The sequence below is a fragment of the Canis aureus genome, chromosome 18 (genome assembly GCF_053574225.1).
Source record: "Canis aureus isolate CA01 chromosome 18, VMU_Caureus_v.1.0, whole genome shotgun sequence".
Taxonomy (NCBI): domain Eukaryota; kingdom Metazoa; phylum Chordata; class Mammalia; order Carnivora; family Canidae; genus Canis; species Canis aureus.
The window spans coordinates 53,575,138-53,597,870 of NC_135628.1; the positions used below are offsets into that span (position 1 = coordinate 53,575,138).

At 37.3% G+C, this 22,733-nt stretch overlaps 1 protein-coding gene and 1 long non-coding RNA gene across 5 annotated transcripts in view; one reads left to right on the plus strand and one right to left on the minus strand.

Moving 5' to 3' along the window:
- Positions 1-22,733, plus strand: part of AHCYL2 (adenosylhomocysteinase like 2) — a 164,669-nt gene that overhangs the window by 10,739 nt on the left and 131,197 nt on the right. The window lies entirely within an intron of this gene.
- LOC144289066 (uncharacterized) lies at positions 8,616-11,167 on the minus strand. Its single transcript, XR_013357126.1, has 2 exons — positions 11,000-11,167; positions 8,616-8,847 (listed from the first exon to the last, which is right to left on the minus strand). It is a non-coding gene; the product is annotated as an uncharacterized LOC144289066 (long non-coding RNA).

Here is a 22,733-nt window from a genome sequence, read left to right on the forward strand (position 1 = left end):
CTTAGAATGGCCTTTTCTCCCCCAGGTTTATAAACAAATTATTATATATAATAATAATAATAATAAATAAATATATATATATATATATACACACACACACATATATATATGTTTTAAGGATTTTTATTTATTTGAAAGAGAGAGCACAAGCCAGAGGGAGAGGCAAAGGGAAAGGGAGAAGCAGACTCTCCAACGAGCAGGGAGCCTGATGGCGGGGCTCAATCCCAGGATCCTGAGATCACAACCCAAGCTGAAGGCAGCTGCTTAACTGACTGACTCACCCAGGCACCCCTTTATATTTCTTCAGCTGTTTTTGGCTGTGTTTGTTATATTTTGCTTCCTCAGTCCATTTGGAATGGACTGGAATTCATTTTTGTTCATAATGTGAGGTACGGACTATTTATGATATAAGGTAGCTCTATATCGGGAAGCCCGGGTGGCTCAGTGGTTTGGTGCCGCCTTCAGCCCAGGGTGGAATCCTGGAGACCCGGGATCGAGTCCCATGTCAGGCTCCCTGCATGGAGCCTGCTTCTCCCTCTGCCTGTGTTTCTGCCTCTCTCTCTCTGTCTCTCTCTGTCTCTCATGAATAAATAAAATCTTAAAAAAAAAAAAAAGATAGCTCTATTTGTCCCTAAATAAAATTTAATTTTTACTTTTTCAGGTTGTTTTCTATTTCTTTAATCTGTCCTTCTTCACTGTTTCTTATTTCTTTTAGCTAGATATAATTTTTGATTGAAGACTATTTAATTCAAGAATGACACTTAAAATTGCCATCCTCAGGATGCCTGGATGGTTCAGTGGTTAAGCATCTGACTTTGCCCCAGGGCATGATCCTAGAGTTCCTGGATCGAGTCCCACATCGGTCTCCCTGCATGGAGCCTGCTTCTCCCTCTGCCTGTGTCTCTGCCTCTCTCTCTCTCTCTCTCTCTCTCTTTTTCTCTGTGTCTCTCATGAATAAATAAATAAAAATTTTTAAAAAATGAGTTATTCATAGAAGTACTTGCTATTGTAGAAAATTTTTTTAAAGATTTTATTTATTAAAAAAAAGATTTTATTTATTTAATTCGTGAGAGACAGAGAAAGGCAGAAAGTTGGGTGACTCTGCTTTGGGAGACAGAAATGGAATAGGAATTTTTATTACGTTCATGTCTATTGTTTCTGTAAGGGAGAAAAGATGATTGGTCTAATGCTATTTCCTTTTTAGGGCCTTTGCTGGACTGTATTCTAGAAATAAGGAAACAATTTACTATTTCTGGATACTTCTTTAATAATCTCCTCTAATGTATTGTGGACTTCTTTAGTGCAAAAACCTTTTATGTACTGTGTGCTAAACACTGCTAGGTGGTAGGACTATTAAATTGGTGAAATATTCTTGTTCTCCAGGAGAGGGTGGGGAATGCAGATCTGACCATAAATAAATACAGTCTGGTTTGATATGAGCAATACTGGAAGCAGTAATTGTTGCAGTTTGGAGAGGTCAATACTGAAATTGAGGTGTATCACCTTAGGAAAAGTAGTTGGTTGCCTACCCAAGGGATTTCACAGTGTAGCAGGACCTTTATGAAATTTCCATGTTCCAGCTTTACAAGTTCTGAAATTCACATTTTTAGTACATTTAGTCATTCACCTCTTAGGACTGGCTCATACAAAGCAAACTTGTATATAAAACAAAATGGTAACTTCCAGCTTATAGGCAGATATAGAACACTCAAGCAGATCTGATATACATGTCAGTCAGAGGGTACTGTGGAAAATCTACATGGGAAGTATAGTTAGGGGCAGTTTATTAAGTTTGGAATCCTTTAGATCCTTGCTACTCAAGCTGGTCTGTGACCAGAAGCATTGGCATCTCCTGGGAGCTCGTTAGGAATGTACAATCTTGGGCAACTCTGGTTGTGTACTTGTGTATACCCACCAGAACCTTATTTTTTTATTCATTGTTGAGTAATACTGGCCTAGCAGTTGTCTTATTCATGCTTCTTTTATGAAACCTCAGAGTAGAGAGGCAAGAAAATCATTTTAGGAAGTTTTTGGAAGAGTGGAAATGTATAATAAAGCTTATTATTAAAAGACCTGTAATAAAATACTTGGTAGAGACATAGAACCACAGACAGGCACAGATACACAAAGACAGACATACAAAGATCCCTCACATAAAACAGAACCCCTTAAAACTCTCACCTTGGACCCTTTATACCTATGGACTCATACTCGCACCCAAAGAGAGACCTCATATGTCTCCATAGAGAATTCCCTACAGGTACTCACAGGGATAGCCCACATAGGGCTACATACACCCTGGATCCCATCCCCCAACAGAATTACATACATACACACTGACAGCCAAAAAGTAATGTTAAAAACTCAGAATTTTCCTAAGACTTGAGTAGTTTTTTCCATATATTTGAGGAGAAGGGACAAGTATACTCTTTATGGTACTTTTAACTGAGCCAGAAAATGAAGCAAAAACAGACGGATTACCATTGGGTCTGCAGAACAGTGAATGTTACAAATCCAGTTTTATTTGAATTCCTGTTTCTGGAGCTGCTTGTTCCTGCGCATCATTTTCAGTTTGATGTACTCATCATGCTTGGTTGGAAAAGTCATTCTCCTCTTATTTTCTCTCAGGAGCTTGCATTCTAGATTGCCAGTTAAGCAGAAGTTCCATGTTCAGTTCCCCTTGGTACTAATGAACACACTCCTCGATGCTCTCTGAGTCACATAAATCTGCCCAGGAATGGAAAATCCAGAAATACTGCTCCTTTGTGGAGGACTCATACTGAGTCCTTTGTGGATGTGTAGGACTGAAGAATGTAGGGCAGAGAGGGAATATTATGCTAAACTAGAAAGAGGTGTAATTTTGGTCTTTTTACCTCTTGGGTCACTCATAGTATAGGTTTGTGCAAGACCTGTGATGAAACTTAAGGATGATTCAGGGGAGTAATTTACTTGTGAATTAAAAGATTTTTAAATTCTGCTGATTTTGGCTTAAGGATAGCACATTGATTGTTGGTTGATAAAGAGATCACTGGTATCAACAAAACCAGATTTTTTTTAGTCCCTTGGGCAGCATTTTTTGAGAAGTATCGTGTTAAGGAAAAGGAGACTGACTCATATAGCATGTTTGTGCCTAAATACTTGAAAGTTTCTATCACACTAAGGGAATTAGGCACAGAGAGACATTGCTAGAAGATTTTTACAAATATAGGTTCCAAAGAGATAAATATTTTTCTCTTGCTGTCTGGTACATGTATATGTTTCCATTTGACCAAAAGCCTGTTAAAATTTTTTTCAAACATATGGAAGAGTTCTGAGAAAATTGTACATGCTGCCCAATTTAACAAATGTTGGCATTTTGCAAACATTTCTGTAGCTACTTTTAAAGATATAAAACATTGTAGATAAAATTGAAGAGCCCTTTGTACCCTTTGTCTGTTTATTTCCTTTCTTCTTTTCTCTCCCTCCATCACAGAGGTAACTGCTGTCCACACTTTTCAGTTTATTATTCCCCTTCATCTTTTAGCACCTTTGTTATATATTATCAATATCAATTGTAAATTGATAAGCAACGTATATCATTGTTTTGTGTGTTTATAAACTTAACATAAATGGTACAATAGAGCAGATACTATTCTGCAACCTACTTTTTTCACTCAGCTTTGTGTTTTAACCAGTCTACTACATGTAGATTTTCTAGTTGAGTCATGTTAACTGTTGTGTAGTGCTTCATTGTGTGACTCTACCACAGTTTACTCATACCCTATTAATGTTTCCTCTTATTTTTTTTTTTTTGAGCTGGAGTGAACATCTTTAAATGATGTTTCCTAGGATGCCTGGGTAGCTCAGCTGTTGGGCACCTGCCTTCGGCTCAGGTCGTGATCCTGGGATCTGGGATTGAGTCCTGCATGGGGCTCCCTGCAAGGAGTCTGCTTCTCCCTCTGCCTGTGTTTCTGCCTCTTTCTCTCTCAGTCTGTGTCTCCCATGAATAAAAATAAAATAAAATAAAATAAATAAAATAAATAAATCATGTTTCCTTATCATGTATATGATAGATTCTCTAGGGTATACCCCATAAGCAAAATTGCTTAAGGTATACCAACTTTATCAGATACTCTCAAATTGCTTTTTAGAGTGTTTTTTTTTTTTTTTTAAGATTTTATTTATTTCAGAGAGAGCACAAGTGGGGGAGAGAGGGGCGGTGAGAGGGGGAGAAGCAGACTGAGAAGGGAGCCCGATGCAGGACTCCATCCCAGGATCCTGGGATCATGATCTGAACTGAAGATAGACACTTAACTGACTGAGCCATCCAGGCGCCCTCTATAAATTTTATTAACCCTTTGTTTTTTGAATCCTTAATATGTGGTATTGTCAGATATTTAATTTTTGTTAGTTTAGTGGTTGTGAAATGGTATCTCTTTTAATTTGCATTTCCTTGGATATTAGTGAGACTGAGCATGTCTTAATATGTTTGTGGTTCATCTGGATTTCCTTATTTATAAAATGTATATATGCATATCCTTTCCCATTTTTCTATTGGGATCTCATTGGTTTCCTTATTGATTTGTAAGAGTTCTTTATAATTGTTCTAATGCTTTATCAATATATTTGTGTTGCAAATATCCTCTTGGTCTATGGCTTGTCTTTTTTACTTATTATCACTTTTATACAGAAATTAAAATATGTTTTTCCTCTATGTCCTTTTTGATTCTTGTTTTAGAAGCTTTTCCCTATCCTCATATGTAATGCCACTTTTCTGTCACATCCTTTGTATCATCCATTCTGTTTTGGGGTTGTGTATTATGTTTCATTTCTCTCTGTTGATTTCTTTACCAATATCACACTTTTTTTTTTTTTTTAATTTCTAGCATCTGGGCCAAAGGCAGATGCTCAACTGCTGAGCCACCCAGTCATCCCTAATTTTATGGTCTTTAAAAAGGATCTTTTGGGTATTACAGAAATCATTGTTTTTTTTTTTTTTTTTTTAAACTCCTTCCCTTGGGGTAATGTCTTTAAATTTCTTCCATTGGTTTAGTGGACCCACTTTTTGTTCATTAAGGTATTTGGCTTAATGGTATTTGGCTTGCTTTTGGTAGATTTTTACAATTTAATGCTAGCACATAATAGATGGTAAATGTTTGTGGTAATAGAACTGAGCCCCATCATAAACCATTGATTTGTAACATGCATCTCTTCCCTTACCAGCTAAAGTACCTCTGTTCCTTAGATGAATGTGACTCCTGATGCAGTCACACACATGAAAACTTTAGTATTTTCAGCTTTTGTATACAATATTCTTGGTTAGATTCTCTGTCAGATGTCACTGGTAATTAAGCCTTTGGAAAGAGCCCAAGGGTTTTTAGACTCTGACCAGACAATAGCAACAAGAACATTGTGTAGTATATACTGACGTGATGATATTTGGCAATTCTAAAGCAGTATTAGTTTTATTCAAGAGCATCAGGTTAAACCAGTTAGGACTCCTTTGGTTGAAAACCTACTTTGTAGATTTTATAATTTTATTTACTCTCTCTCTTTTTTTTTTCTTCAGAGTTGTTCCTTAAATATGTAGCAGAGATCATGGTGGATATGGATCTGTACTTGAAGACAGATATTTAGCAAGAGGGCTGTTGGCTTAAAGGGAGCAAGGATGATGGGTATTTTGGGTTCACAGACTCTTGAAGCCTCTGTCCCAATCTTGGGGAAAAAAAGGAAGGGCACCCTAGAAAGGTTGGGACCTTGCCAAGATGTAGCACAGTATCAAAGAATGCTCTCTTCAGAGTACTTATAAACATAAATTAGTGCTTATAATAGCTCTGTGGTAAGCAGTTATAGTTTACTAACGGAAAGGCTAAGTAAAATGAAATTCAATTAATGTTTGTTAAATACTAGTAAGCACTCTACTTAGTGTTAGTCCATAGCTCCAGAGCAGACAGCTGTAAATGTAAAGTCCAAATGCTGCATTTTGCCAAGACAGCATCTTAGTCTCAATATCTGTAAATATAGGGCAGCGTGGATGGCAGTGGTTTAAGCGCCTGTCTTCCACCCAGGGCGTGATCCTGGAGTCCCAGGATCGAGTCCCACGTCGGGCTCCCCGCATGGAGCCTGCTCCTCCCTCTGCCTGTGTCTCTGCCTCTCTCTCTCTCTGTGTGTCTATCATGAATAAATAAATAAAATCTTTAAAAAAAATATCTGTAAATATAAATAATTTCCAAATTATAAGATTGTACTACAGAAATATATATGCATATACCTATATTTAAAATTTTTTAAAAAAATTTTATTTATTTTAGGGAGAGATAGTGCATGTGCTGGCAAGTCAGGGGAGAGATGGAGGCTGAGGGACGGGAGAGACTCTCAATCAGACTATGCACTGAGCACAGAGCCTGACCCTGAGATCATGACCTGAGTCAAAACCAGGAGTTGGACGCTTAACTGACTGAGCCACCCAGGCGCCCCAGAAATATACTTTTAAACAGAGATAAGAATGTAGGTATTTTAAAATATACTTATTTATATTTTTATGTTTAATGAAACATAAAAGCATTAGAAAACCTAGTTTATAGTTGTATCTTTTTTGCTAAGGTAATATGATTTAGTCAAATCAAACACAGGGTAAAAACTGAACTTGTTCTTGTTCTATAAATACTTCAACCAAATGCTTATTTGCCTGAATCATAATATAAACACTTGGTTAAAGTGTTATAGAATAAGAACTCAAGTTTAATTTTTTTTTTTTTACCTTGTGTTAGAAATGTTAGTATAACATCTAAATGAAGATGTTTTACAGATAGAACTGATGTCCAAGTGGAAATTGAAGGAAGGAGTCAAGATATAGTTTTGGAGATTGTTAGGAAGGTCCTAATTATAATGGTAGCTATGTTTAGAAGCATTGTAAAGCATTGGGGGCTGTCAAGATAAGCTTGGGCACAAAGCACCATTAATAGGAAGAAGAAAAAATATTGGCAAAACTACATTGCTATCCTATAACATAATTTTACCTTTGTATAGTTCTTTATACCTTAATCCAGTTAAATCTACCATTTTATTTGATAACTGAAATAGAATTTGAAATATACTAACATTATACTAACTAATTCTATATTAATATAACTCTCTTAACTAAATATACTAACTAATGTTAGTTTCAGGCTTGACTGTTATTTTTACCTATGATTTAAAAAACCAGATACTATGATTTCAGGCTTGACTGTTATTTTTACCTATGATTTAAAAAACCAGATACTTTATATTTCATTTTATTGTACATGATTGGTACATTGTTAATATTTTTCAAGGAAATAGCAATTTTGTTGAAACTTGAGCCCATGTCTTTTAAAATTTTCTATCTAGGTCTCTTTGTTGTACCATATTACTATAAAACTATCAGTGTTCACTAAGCCAAAAACAGTGTTATCTACAGGCTTTATTTCAAAGATCTAATTTTGTAAAGAGACTTGAAGGCAATATTACAGCTACTCTTCTATTTTCTCTGAGCTAGGTCATCAGCTAAGGGGGAAGAGAATAAAGGTTCAGAAGGTTGAATAAAATGGTGAAAATTTGAAGTAGTTTTTTTTTTGTGGAGTATGAGCAAGTGAATTAACTAAAAATATAGCAGGGTTTCAGAATTAATCAGAAAGTGTAGAATTAAATTTTCTAGTCACATTTCAATTAATTAATTAATTTTTAAGTAAGCTCCACACGCAACTTGGGGCTCAAACTCATGACCCTGAGATCAAGAGTCACATGCTCTACTGACTGAGCCAGTGGCGGGGAGCCGGGGCATGGGTGGGGGGTGCACGGAATGGACCTTTCTTGTAGTCACATTTTAAAAAAGTAATTAACTTTTTTTTTTTTTTTTAAGATTTTATTTATTTCTTTGACAGAGTGAGAGAGAGCACAAGCAGGGGGAGGAGCAGCAGGCAGAGGGAGAGGGAGAAACAGGCTCCCTGCTGAGCAGAGAACTGGATGCACAGCTCAGTCCCAGGATCCTGAGATCATGACCTGAGCCACCTAGGTGCCCCAAGACAGTTCATTTGATAGACCTGGCTTGATGAACTCAAGGGAAGTTGATACATTTAAAAAAATGAAGGGTGAGATCTAGTTAGAAGGATGTTCATTCTATAGGAGGAGGCAGTGCTAATACTAAATTTAATACCATCATCCTATGTAGACATGTCCACCTTGCCAAATGAAAGCTGGCTTCTTGTTACCCTTCAGCTATGTACAGTGTATATATCCCTTAAAAATAACAGAAAAGGTAGTATACTACATAACAATGGTCTACATCTTGTTTTTTGCTTGCTTAATATATTTTGAAGCTGCTTTGTTCTTAAAGTCTATATTCCATTGTATTGATGTACCATAATTTCTGTAACCAGTTTGCTATTTATGGTTGTTTTCAATATTTTGCCCTTACAGACAATACCAAAATGAATATCTTTGTGTATATGTGTTGATGAATATCTGTAGAATAAATTCTTACCAGTGGAATTTCTTGTTCAAAAGATAGGTATATTTTTTTAAATAAATATTGCCAGATGCAATAGAAATTAGACCAGTTAACACTTTCAATTAATAGTGAATAAACTTTTCTTAAATAGAATGGATTCTTAAAATTTATAGATTTGAAAAATTTTATTGTGCTGTTCTAATAGAAGAGGCATAAGTAGGGTCCCCTGGGTGGCTCAGTCAGTTAAGCATTTGACTCGTGGTTTCAGCTCAGGTTGTCATCTCAGGGTCATGAGATTGAGGCCCACATTGGTCTCCATGCTCAGCAAGGAGTCTGCTTGGGATTATCTCTCTTCCTCTCCCCCTCCGGTTTGTGTTCTCTCTCTAAAATACATAAATCTTAAAAAAAAAAAAAAAAAAAAAAAAGAAGAAGAAGAGGCATAGGTAGCCCCCTTTTGTCCTGAGATAATCCTCTTGAACCGCCTCACAGTTGGAACCTTTGGGTTCCAGTGTACAGATTGAAAACACTGATTGTAGTCCAGCTCCTTTTATTTTATGTATGAAGGGTTCCAAAGAGATGGAACTATTCCTTCAAGAACTCTCAAAAGCAAAAAAAATAGGAATGGCTCTGAAATGTGTATGAAAGGAATTTCTTAGTGTTCTCTGTAACAGATAAACCTCAATGACTTTTTTGAGAATCATACCTTTTAAAAATAACATTTGCAGGGCACCTGGCTCAGTGGTTGAGCGTGTCTTTGGCTCAGGTTGTGGTCCTGGGGTCATGGGATCGAGTCCTGCATCAGGTTCCCTGCAGGGAGTCTGCTTCTCCCTCTGCCTATGTTTCTGCCTCTTTCTGTATCTTTCATGAATAAATAAAATCTTTAAAAAAAATAACATTTGTAATTTGATTCTGTTTTCACAAGATTCACGGTTAGAGACATTGGCAGCTCAATGGCATTGGAGTAGAATAGGGAATTTGATGGTCAGGGAAAGGATGAGGGAGGAAGTTCTTGCCTTCATATTTCTGATGTGGTGACAGTTGATCTGAAAAAGCAAAAGGGAGAAAAAAAAAAGAAAGAAAAGCAAAGGGGCAAAGGCTAGCTGAGGAGGATGAGGCGATACAGGAGTAAAAAGATCTAGAGTGTCTAGTCCAGTGCCTTGTCCATAGTAGCTGCTAGTTATGCTAGTTCCCTGTTCGTGGAAGTATAGATTAGTCAAACTATTTTGGAAGGAAGTACTCAATCAGATTATATATTATGAATACCTCATAATCCAAAAGCTCTTTCTCTAAATATATATCTGAAAGAAATACACACATAATACAGTGCACCTGGTTGTTTATTATGGTTTTATTTGTTTATGGAAAACGAATTTGTCCTACTCTTTCCCTAGTGATGGGTAAATTATGGTAGATTTATACCACTAAGAACTATCAGTTTGAAGCAGTGGACTAGATGTGCACATGGCAGTGGACTAGATGTGCACATGGCAACATGATGTATCTTAAAAACATGGTACTGAAAAACCGGAAAGAAAACCAGAAAGAAACAAACTGGATATATATAACACAATAGCATTTATTTATATAAATTTAAAAATATATGTAAGTAAAACACATTGTAAGAAACATGTAAAACATGTTTGTAAGAAAACGTATAAACGCATTAAATATATTACAGTGATTGCCTAAACTGAGTACTAATGGGAGTGGGATAAAAGAGAATAAATAGAATAAAAATATGTAAATGTAAAACTCCTCTCCAGTGAAGTGACCTTTTGAAGCATCTGTTGGTTGACTAGGAGGATGTCTACAGACCACTACCCTATGTCTCCCATTGTTAACTACGTTTGGGAGTATTGCTTCTGATGACAAATTACCATTTGAACATATTTTATTGTTAATCTAACTGTGCTTAATGCTTGAGGTTTAGGTTTCTGAAATCTTCCTCTTTTTGGCCTTCATTTCTTCTTTACTTTTCCTGTTACTGTATGTTCTGTTTGGTTGTTGCTTTCATACAGAATATACTAGCCTAATTGTTTTTATCTCATTTAGATACTTCTTGTATAGCCAGCACTGTATGTTGTCATTCTTAGAAGACGATACTGATACTTGGTGATGAGTATATGAGAAACTATTCAGTATCTCTTTGATAATGGCCTTTTTTGATTAAAGGAAGGAAATAAATACTTGTAATAAAGCACTCACTATTTTGATCCGTTACCCTATATAAAATTTATGTTATTTGGGCAGCCGGGATGGCACAGCAGTTTAGCGCCTGCCTTCGGCCCAGGGCGTGATCCTGGAGACCCCGGGATCGAGTCCCACGTCGGGCTCCCTGCATGGAGCCTGCTTCTCCCTCTGCCTGTGTCTCTGCCTCTCTCTCTGTGTCTCTCATGAATAAATAAATAAAAATTTTTAAAAAATTGTTATTTATCATCCTTTTCCTAAGAATCTCTGTTTGTGGAGCAGGTAAAAGTAGTGACTCCTAGAGAGTTCACAGAGGTAGCAGTAGGTATATATTATAGGAAACAAGAAACAAATGGCCCCTACCTTTCTGCAATTTTTGTTGCTAAAACTACTCTTCCTTTTGAAGGTCATGAACTTTTGAGTAGCCTGAATTTTGAGTTAGTCTTAATTGAGGTTTTGGTTGTTAATGTGTACCACCCAGTCCGGTGCTCCAGATTAGCAACTGGAGAAAGGAGGGGTGATGGAATTAAAGTAACCTTGGCAACCATTATAATGTAAATGAGCCTCCTTGGGAAGGAAGTTGTGAGCGTGGGCACTTGTTAGGACATTCCTTTATAGCTTTTCAACTAGAACTGACTAGCATTTTGCTATTTTGAAATCCTGGTGTAGCTGTTCCTAATACACCATCAAGTCCTGTGCCACTGTGGACTTTTTTCAGTTTTCTGAGAAGCTAATAACATGTTTTAGTACATGTATAAAAAAATGAATTGTAAAACAATGTACTTCTTCATATACATGAAAACCTCTTTTTCCTTTACCAACATTACCTTTTTCTCATTGCCTTCTGGCATTAACTTGCTACAGCTCTGCACCAAATCTCTGATGCACAAAGGGGAAGCCACTTAGGTTTCCGGAGAAACGATGTGGTGTATAAACCCTGTTGGCCAAGTTTTGGCTTATGATAGATCTGATAGTGCCAAGGCTACAACTTAAGCAGTCTCCCTCTTTGAGAGAGACAGATCTTTTGTTTCACATCTTATTTTTTGTTTTGTTTTGTTTTTGCCTTTAGGCTTTAAGAAATAAAATTTCTTACATGTTTTGAAGTTTTAATGCAGGCTTACTCTTTGTGGATTTCAAGATTGGATGACAAAGTAACAAAAGTGAAACCAAAATTATTACCAAACTGGGGTTGAGTTGCTAAATTAAGTACTGTACTTGTTTACTGCCTCCCTAATGAGTCCAGTGGTTTTAACAAGAAGTTTGTGAGTGAAAAGCTTGGGGTTCTTATTCAAGGTTAATCATTGTTATACTGTTGGTGCAAAGCAAATAGCTTCTGTCTGTCAGCCTCAGGTTTCACTTTGTAAAGAGTGAAAACAATGACCCCCCCCCCCAAAAAAAAAAAAAAACAATGACTTTCCATTGTGGGAAATATTTGGAAAAGGGACTGAAATATCCCTTTCATTTGGAAAAGGGACTGAAATATAACAAGTGGTGTGATTGAGAATGTCATCAAATTCTAAATTTTAGGGTAATATGCCTTACGTATCCTCTGTAGCTCACTTCAGTTAAGGCTTTTAAATACTGTTACTTTGATTTTTCAGCCTTCTTCCTCCAACTGTACCCTTTTGTTGAATTGTCATTCAGATCACCTCAGATACTCATAACTACCATCTTTGTTGGCTTAGCCATCAACAAGTAAGTTGATCTTGAACTTCAAATATTTGAGCATTTATTATATGAAAAACTTGGAACTGTGTGCATGGAGAATGTTTAAAATATGTAAAAGCAGGGCAGCCCCCTCTGCCTATCTCTGCCTCTCCCTCCCTCTCTCTCTCTCTCATTCTGTGTCTCTAATAAATAAATAAAATCTCTAAAAAAATATGTAAAAGCATAATTCCTGCCCTTTGATCTAACAGTCATTTCAATACTTGGAAGCAGTTCTAATGTTCCTTTTCCAGCCTCAGATCTTTGTGGAAATTGTTCCTGATTGTCTTAGTTGCTCTTCATATGATTTAGTTTGCCAGTACTGTTACCACCTTCCTGGCTATCCTTTTCTGGATTTATTATATGTGATCAGTGTAGCCTGTAAGAGGTCATATACCAAATTATGGCTTTAGGTTGTTGCGTGGCCTGTAGCAGTTTTCTTCTTTTTTCAGGTCACTGTAGTGTTATTTTGTTAACTGAGTTTGTTTAGGCTTCTTAAGCTGATACCTCATAATGAGGGCTTATCTTAAACTTACACTCAATTGTTAAAAAGAAACAACAGCTAAAAAATGGAGTCACTTGTACTAAGCCCATGTCACCAAACTGAGATTTAATACTTAACCTAATTGCAGTTTTGACCTTCCTCAGGAATGTAGTCTTAATGGTCAGTCTGGAATTTCCTAGTCAGCACCAGTGTAGTTATCCTGCCTAATAGACCCTGATCTTCTCCCAAAGGAAAGTGACCTTGTCAGAAATAATAAATTTTTTTTATTAATGACTTCCTTTTCTCATTCCCTCTCTGCCTTTAAAACCCTTTTTCTTTTCTTTTTAAAATATTTTATTTATCTATTTGAGAAAGAAAAAATGTGTGTAAGCACGAGCAGGGTGTGGGGGGAACAGAGAGAGAGGGATGAGCAGACTGCATGCTGAGTGTGGAACCGGACTCTGGGCTCAATCCCACGACCCAAGCCAAAACTAAGAGCCTAATTCTTTACTGACTGACTGAGCCACTCAGGTCCCCCCAAACCTTTCCTTTTCTGTAGCTCTTTGGAGCTTCTTTCTGTTTGCTAGATGGGATGATACTCAATTCATAAATCATTAAATAAAGCCCAATTTGATCTTTAAATTTATTCAGTTGAATTTTTGTTATTTAACACAACTAAATTCTTAACTAATCATCAACTGTTAAAATTGATTTCTTACCAGTAGAATATTCTTTTTAGATAACTGCATTTATATTCATCCTTGATAAATTTCATTTTTAATTTTCAGTCAATTGTTTCTGCCTGTTCAGATATTTTTTATTTTTTAATTATATCTTTCATGGCCTTATCTAATCTTCCCAGGTTTAAACACTAGAAAGGGCAGCCCGGTGGCTCAGAGGTTTAGCGCTGCCTTCAGCCCAGGGCCTGATCCTGGAGACCCGGGATCGAGTGCCATGTCAGGCTCCCTGTGAGGAGCCTGCTTCTCCCTCTGCCTGTGTCTCTGCCTCTCTCTCTGTGTGTCTGTCATGAATAAATAAAAATCTTTTTTTTTTAAAAAATATTTTATTTATTTATTCATGACAGACACACAGAGAGAGAGAGAGAGGCAGAGACACAGGCAGAGGGAGAAGCAGGCTCCATGCAGGGAGCCCGATGTGGGACTCGATCCCGGGACTCCAGGATCACGCCCTGGGCCGAAGGCAGGCACCAAACCCCTAAGCCACCCCGGCATCCCTAAATAAATAAAATCTTAAAAAAAAAAAAAAAAAAAAAAAACCACCAGGAAAATGTGCAAGCTGCCTTTTAAATTTTGGGTGTTGATAAACATCTACCAAAGTAAGGCCAAATACAGAGTTCTATGATAACATTAGAGCCTTCCATCTGGATTGAGATTAAGCTATTGATTAATAGATTATTAATGAGATTAATAATCCAAGGATGGTGGTTTAACCAATTTTAAATCTTCTTCTTTTTTTTTTTTTTAAGATTTTATTTATTTATTCATGAGAGACACACACAGAGAGAGAGGCAGAGACACAGGCAGAGGGAGAAGCAGGCTCCATGCATGGAGCCCGATGTGGGACTCGATTCCGGGTCTCCAGGATCACACCCTGGGCTGCAGGCAGCGCCAAACCGCTGCACCACCGGGCTGCCCACCAATTCTAAATCTTTACCTGACTAATATAAGAAATCTTATTTTGATTTCGGTAAGATGTATTTGGCCTACTCTGTTACTTGTCTGATCTCAAATTTTACCAAAAGTAAAATTAGGTCAGCATGATTTTTTTTCTTATTGAATCCATTCTAGCTTTTGATGCTCTCTACACCCTTTCCTTACTTTGCCATAGGCTGACATAGAATTTTGCAGGGAATCCTTGTTAAACTCTTACTCTATAGTTCCTATAATTTATTTTATTTTATTATTTTATTTTTTATTCCCTAGAATTTAATCTTTCTTTCTTTCTTTCTTTCTTTCTTTCTTTCTTTCTTTCTTTCTTTCTTTCTCTCTCTCTCTCTCTCTCTTTCTTTCTCTCTTTCTTTCTTTCTTTCTTTTCTTTCTTTCTCTCTTTCTTTCTTCTAAGATTTTATTTATTTATTCATGAGAGACACACAGAGAGAGAGAGGCAGAGACACAGGCAGAGGGAGAAGCAGGCTCCTCACAGGGAGCCTGACGTGGCACTCGATCCCGGGTCTCCAGGATCAGGCCCTGGGCTGAAGGCGGTGCTAAACTGCTGAGCCACCTGGGCTACCCCATATCTCTCTTTTTTTCCTTTGAGAAAATTGAAATAAAATTTTCTCGTTTCTAGTCTTCTAACTTCTGTTTTCCATGAGATACCATGGAGATCTCAATATTTTAGGCTGTAATTTATTTGATTATAGAATGTACTAAAAAGTTACTTAATGCTCTTTTATTATCTTTTCTTTTGTCTCAGGCTTCAGTTTTCTCTTAGTCATATGTGTTCTGCTCTTTCCAATCTGGAAGATTATTCTTGACAAAGAAAAATAGAAGCAAAATAAGAGTGGGATAGGTTAGATTTTCTGTATTATCTATTAACATGATAGAAGGGCCTATCTCATCTTTGTATCCAACTTTGCTGGAAAAAGACTGTATTAGTACTGTATAAGCTTATATCGATCCTCTATTACGTGCCAAGCACTGCATTAGATTCTTGGATTCCAAAGATGAGAAGGACATGGTCTTTTCTCTTAAGGAAGCCACAATATAGTTGAAGTTATATATAATATATATATAATATATATAAATCCAATCATGGCACTCTCCATGCTATATATATGGCAAGATAATGGCTAATAGACAATGTTTAAAATCCTGTGGTGGAGCAACCAGTTGTGTTTAAGGGGGCAGATTTATATGAACCTCCACAGCGGAAGCCCTGTTGAAGTGAAAGTATAGACATTTTGGGTGGTTTGGGATGGGCATCTGTAAATAAATGGACAGAAGGACCAATATGATTGAGAAATCTTAAAATAATCCAGTATTACAATATGGAATATAAAGGGGAGTCCCAGGAAATGAGACTGGAGAGATGGGCAGGACTGTGTCAGAAGGAGCCTTTATATTATGATAGTAATGCATGAGTGTCACTTAAGGGTTTTAGCAAGAGATGTGATCAAGACCAGGGTAGTTGAGATCCTTTTTTATGATATATAAGTCAGTTTAGGCTAGGTTATGTTGTGGTAACAAACAATCCTCCAATTTTAATGGCTATAATAACAAGGATTAATTTTTGCTAATGCTGCAAATTTACCATATGGCCCATTTGCCCATTTCCAGGACCCAGGCAAGAGTTGCAGCTCTTGTCTGAGACATTAACCTTGTGGTAGAGGGAAATGAGAATTACTCTGAAAGCTTCTGTTCAGAAAGTAAAATGTGTAATTTCCTTGTATTTCTTTGGCTACAGCAAGTCATTTGGCCAAGCCTGACAACAACTAGGTGGGAGAATCCTCTACCAGGGAGGGGAAATGAATATATTGAATAATAATGGTATCTATTTACATGCATCAAATTGAAATTTTTTTACTTTCTGTGATTACTTTGGAGCTGCTGATAGCCATGTTCCCCATGACTTAACCTGAGGGAGTGAAATGTCCTGGCAGCTTTAGTCTCTGCACTCCTTGGGGGGCTGCTCAGGTGCCTGAAATATTCCTTGGTATTTATGAGCTAATAGGAGAGTGCCATGATTTGATTTGTATTTTAGATTACCTTGGATGCAGTATGGAGAATGGGGAAAATGCATTAGAGTAGAAGCAGTTAGTACTATATGCAGAAAGATTGGTTAGTAATCTGTTTCAGATTTGGAAGCACAAACTAGAGCCCTAATGATGGGACTGGAAAGATGAAGATGGATTTTTTTCTTTTCTTTTTTTTTTTTTTAGAGTTGCCTCATAGGTAGAATGAGGCTCTGGTTATTATAGGGAAGAGTAAAAGAGGGAAGTGAGTTATGGCCAGTTAGGACATCTGGGTGGATGATGGTGCCATTAACCAACATAGGAGGTAAAAAATAGTGGTGGGAGAAGGTACATTAATTTTAGACATGTTGAGTTTAAGATGTCTGAATGAGGATAACTAGTAGACAAATTGGATATACTGTTATGGGGCTCAGAGGATGTAAAGAGTTATTACAGTAGTGATTCATGGGATGTAAGGTAAGAAATCATGGATAAGGAGGAAAAGGAATAAAAAAGATGGCCAACAAATTGATAGTGAAAGGATCAGTGAGCTAAAGTCAATGTGAGATAGTAGGAGTAATTGAACAAGCAAGCAAAAAGGAGAGGCCAGAGAGCAAATTACCCAAATAAGCTCTTTTGGAGATGGAATAATTTCTGGTGATGATAACAGCTGAGGTATGACCTTGGTAATGGTTAGCTGAGATAGAATGAAGGAGAATATCATTAGAGATAAAATGAAGAACTTGAAGGTCAGATCTTCATGGGCCACCCACATACATTGTTAAAATCACCCAGTGTTGCAGAACTTCTAGTTGTCTACTTAATAGCAGTAGGCTTTCTTATTAATGGAACCCTGGAAAAACTTGAAATTAGATTTAGCTGCATTTGACAATAACCATCAATAACCATGGTTTATATGCACATGGGTTTATTTTCTCATAAAATATGCTATCTTTGTTCATGTAAAGTCATCATTGTTTCACATCTTTTATAGTATTTATGGTATTTATTACATTCTGAGTAAGTTATATGTGTGATTTATTAATTCTGCCTACCTGTAACCCTCAAAATGTACATATTGTATTTACAAAGAAATATAGGGATAATAAGCATTACAAGGTTGGTATGGTAACTCTGCAAAGATTAGGGACCCAGGCTCCTGTCATTTTGCTCCATCATTCTTAGTATGTTGCTTCCATCCTTTCATGGTTCAAGATAACTGCTGGAGCTCAAGGCATTGTTTCTGTATTGTCACTGTCAAGAAGGAGGAAGGGGAAAAAAAAAAAAAAAGGAGGGGACCTTCCCAGAAGCCCCACCCAACAATTTCCACTTACCTTTCCTCTGCCAAGCCCAGGTTAATGGTGGAATTTAGGATGGCTAGAATCTGAGAGAGATGAATTTAATAAATGGCAGTAGCTAGGAGAGGAAGAAATGACATATTGAATGACATGACCTTAACAGAATTGCTTTTTATAAGAGAGCAAGGAAATAGTATTCTGGCAGAGAATACAGCAAGTGCAGAGGTTCTGAGGGGCAGGTATACCAGTGATTTTAAGGAATAGCAAGGAGCCCGGTGTAGCTGGAGTAGAGTCAAAGATGGAGAGATTGTATAGATGAGGCCAGAAGATAACGGAGATATTTCATACACTGTCTTAACTAGTTATATTAAGGATTTTAGGCTTTGGCTTTTGTTCTAAATGAGATAGTTAAAACGATTGGGAAGTTTCAAGCAAGGTGGCATGATCTGACCTAAGTTTGTTTGGTTTTTGTTTTGTTGTTGTTGCTTTTCAAAGACTTTATTTATTTACTCATGAGATACACACAGAGAGGCAGAGACATGGAGAAGCAGGCTCCCTGTGGGAAGACTGATGTGGGACTCAATCCCAGGACCCCAGAATCATGCCCTGAGCTGAAGGCAGATGCTCAATCACTGACGTCTGTGGTAGTGTGGGTAGATACACACTACCCATGTGTTCCTGACCTAAGTTTTAACAATATCATTATGGCTGCAAGGTTGAGAACAGACTGAAGGGGATCAGGAGTGGTAGTACGAAGACCAGTTAGGAGGTTACTGCAATGACCAGATGAGAGACAATGATAGTTTGGATCTGATAATAGCAGTGAAGATGGGAGAAATGGTTAGATTCTGCATGTATTTCAAAAGTAGAGCAAACCAGATATGCTAATAGCTTTGACTAGTGTTTGAAAGAAAGAGAAGAGTTAAAGATGACTTCAAAGCCTTTGGCCAGAACAGTTGTTGCGATGAGAGTAATAGGCGAAAGTTTGTCCAAAATGAAGATAATTGTTTTGGTATAGTGATCTACTGTCGGTATAGTCAGTATTTTCCTATTTCAGTATATTCCTATTTCTTGTCTATATCCATTTCTTCCTTCTCAGTACATTCCTTTCACAATTTTGCACAACAAATGTCTGTTGAGCAATTACAAAGTGTTCTAGCCTTTATTAGTTAGGTATTCTTTGGTCACAAGTTAACTTAAAAAAGAAAGGGTGGGTAGGGGGAGGACCTTAATAATATAATATCCTTATTATAAGGATAATAAGAGTCATTCATAGAATCAAAGGATATGCTGAAGAATCACACTTGGGAAGAGCCCTGAACTAAAGTGTCATCTCAGAGAGGTTTAGGTAGAGCATAATGGACATATTTTTATCAAGGTAACCTTATCTGGATAAATCACTCATATCATTGAATATCTTATTTAATAATGATACTGAGCTAGATACTGAGGATAGGAATAGTGGTGGAGGAGGCATCCAAAGCTTGAATAAAATAGAATAAATAGGGATGCCTGGGTGGCTCAATGGTTGAGCGTCTGCCTTTGGCTCAGGGCGTGTACCCGGAATCCCAGGATCAAGTCCTGCATTGGGCTTCCTGCATGGAGCCTGCTTCTCCCTCTGCCTATGTCTTTGCCTCTCTCTCTCTGTATCTCTCATGAATAAATAAATAAAAAATCTTAAAAAAAAACAGAATATACTCAGAAGGTTTTAGATAGAAATAGAATTAATAAATTATATAGTAACTTATTCAAATAAGAACGTAATAAATACCATAAAAGATGAAACAAAGATGATTTTATTTTATTTTATTTTATTTTATTTTTTATTTTTTATTTTTTATTTTTTTTCATTTATTTATGATAGTCACAGAGAGAGAGAGAGAGAGAGGCAGAGACACAGGCAGAAGGAGAAGCAGGCTCCATGCACCGGGAGCCTGACGTGGGATTCGATCCCGGGTCTCCAGGATCGCGCCCTGGGCCAAAGGCAGGCGCTAAACCGCTGCGCCACCCAGGGATCCCCAAAGATGATTTTATATTAACAAAGATAACATAGCTTTAATATTTTAAAGATTTATTTATTTTAGAGTATGCAGTGGAGGACCAGAGGGAGAGGGGAGAGAGAATCTTAAGCAGACTCCATGCCAAACATGGCACCCAACACGGAGCTTGATCTCACGACCCCGAGATCATGACTTGACCTGAAACCAAGAGTCAGACAGTTAACCAACTGTAACCAACTGTGCCACAGAGGTGTCTGTATAGTTATAATTTTACATATAAATAGTTTTTATTTATTTTTATTTTTAAAAAAGATTTTATGTATTTATGAGAGAGAGAGAGAGAGAGAGAGAGAGGCAGAGACATAGGCAGAGGGAAAAGCAGGCTCCCTGTGGGGATCGTGATGTGGACTCCATCCCAGGACCCTGGGGTCACACCCTGAGCCAAAGGCAGAGGCTCAACAACTGAGCCACCCAGGTTTCCCATTAGGGTTTTTTTTAAATGACCATTCTGTTTTAAGTGAAAATTTAAAAATGGATTGTAAAATAAGATGAGCAGAAAATACCAATTTAAGAGAGGATGTGTGTGTGTGTACACGCATTCTTTCCAGTTTATTGAGTTTACATTAGCCTTATTAGATTTGGATATTAGTGTGGATAATATATTAGAGGTGGGGGTGAGGGTAGTATTGAAGTCAGAGAAACAGGCTGTTGTAGTTATCTAAGTAAGGATAAAGGCCTTTCCTATGACAGGAAATAGAGGAAATCTAATAAGAGAGATATTAAGATGGTAGAATTGATGGAATTTGGTGACATTTGTGTGTTGGAGTGTGGATGCTCTGTGTAATAAGAGAGAGGATGAGTTTCTAGCCTTTATGGTTGAATGAATGGTAGTACTATGTTTATTTCAGAGTCTCTGTAACATGAAAGTATAAAAGCATTGAAAATGTCAAATTATCTGTTCTAAGAAAAAAATTGAGGAGAGATATCTAGAGAGAGATGAAAGTAAGAAATAATTTCTTTTGTTTTTTTTTTTTTTGAAATAATTTCTTTTGAAGAGTTTTAAGACAAACTTGGTATTTTGATCTACTTCCCCTTTTACTCTTAGTTCTAATTTATACTAGCAATTTCCAAGGCTGAATTTTAGTGTTTGTGTGATAACTTAAATCCTTGTGCTGGGATCCCTGGGTGGCGCAGCGGTTTGGCGCCTGCCTTTGGCCCAGGGCGCAATCCTGGAGACCTGGGATCGAGTCCCACGTCGGGCTCCCTGCATGGAGCCTGGTTCTCCCTCTGCCTATGTCTCTGCCTCTCTCTCTCTGTGTGACTATCATAAATAAATAAAAATTAAAAAAAAAAATCCTTGTGCTATCTTTAGAATCTTGTTTTTATCATTCATTTTTTAATAAACCCTAAGCTTATTTTTATTGTGAACCCTAAAGAAGTTCAGTTTGACAGAGTATTGTGATATAACGAGGTAGAAAGATATAAGTATTAAAAAGCTATCTTTTATGGAGGCATTAGTGAGTTTTAGCAGGGTTTATGCTTTTTTGGAGACAGCATCAACTTTTTTGGGCAGGATCTTTCCTTTGCTGAAACAAACAAGATCTTGAAGATTGCTTGGTTGGCTGAATTTCTCTTTTGATATAACGTTCCAGCTTTTTTTTTTTTTTTTTTTTATGATACACACAGAGAGAGAGAGGCAGAGACAGGCAGAGGGAGAAGCAGGCTCCATGCACCGGGAGCCCGATGTGGGATTTGATCCCGGGTCTCCAGGATTGCGCCCTGGGTCAAAGGCAGGCGCCAAACCGCTGCGCCACCCAGGGATCCCACGTTCCAGCTTTTTGAAAATAAGTAGACTTTGATTTTTAAAATAGCTTTATTGGGATGTAATTTCATACTGTACAGTTCACTCATTTAAGCTATACAATTCAGTGTTTCTTTTGTTTATAGAGTTGTGTGAACATTATCATAATCTAATCTTATATTAGGACATTTTCAGCATTTCCAAAAGAAACCTGTAGTGGGACACCTGGGTGGCTCAGCGGTTGAGCGTCTGCCTTTAGCTTAGGGCATGATCCTGGAGTCCCGGGATCGGGTCCCACATCAGGCTCCCTGCATGGCCTGCTTCTCCCTCTGCCTAGTCTTTGCCTTTCTTTCTCTCTGTGTCTCTCATGAATAAATAAATAAAATCTATAAAAAAAAAAAAAGAAAGAAACCTGTAGCAATCATTCCCCTACTCCTCCCACTTCATTCCACCCTTACCACCTCTAGGCAACCACTAATCTCTTTTCTGTCTCTATAGATATGCCTGTTCTGGACATTTCCTATAAATGGGATCTTTTTTTTGTTTTTTTTTGGGGGGGGGGGGGATCTTAAAATTCTTACATACCTCTTGACTTTTAAAGTGTTTCCCTTCCTAAATTTATTATTTTTGTGTTTTATATTTTTAAAGGTCACTTGAAAGTTTATAGTATTTATAGCTCTCTCTTGCCTGATAAATTTGCTTGATTCTTCATATTTGTGTCTATTTAATATAATACTTTGTACATAATATATATCAAATAAATAATTTTAATATTTCATGTTTTTAAAAAATTTTTTATTTATTTATGATAGTCACACAGAGAGAGAGAGAGAGAGAGGCAGAGACATAGGCAGAGGGAGAAGCAGGCTCCATGCACCGGGAGCCCGACGTGGGATTCGATCCCGGGTCTCCAGGATCGCGCCCTGGGCCAAAGGCAGGTGCCAAACTGCTGCTCCACCCAGGGATCCCTTCATGTTTTTTTTAAATGGACATTAAAATATATGCTTTATTGGGATGCCTGGGTGGCTCAGAGTTTGAGCGTCTGCCTTTGGCTTGGGGCGTGATCCCCGAGTTCCGTATCCCGTATCCTGTGGGGAGCCTACTTCTCCCTCTGCCTGT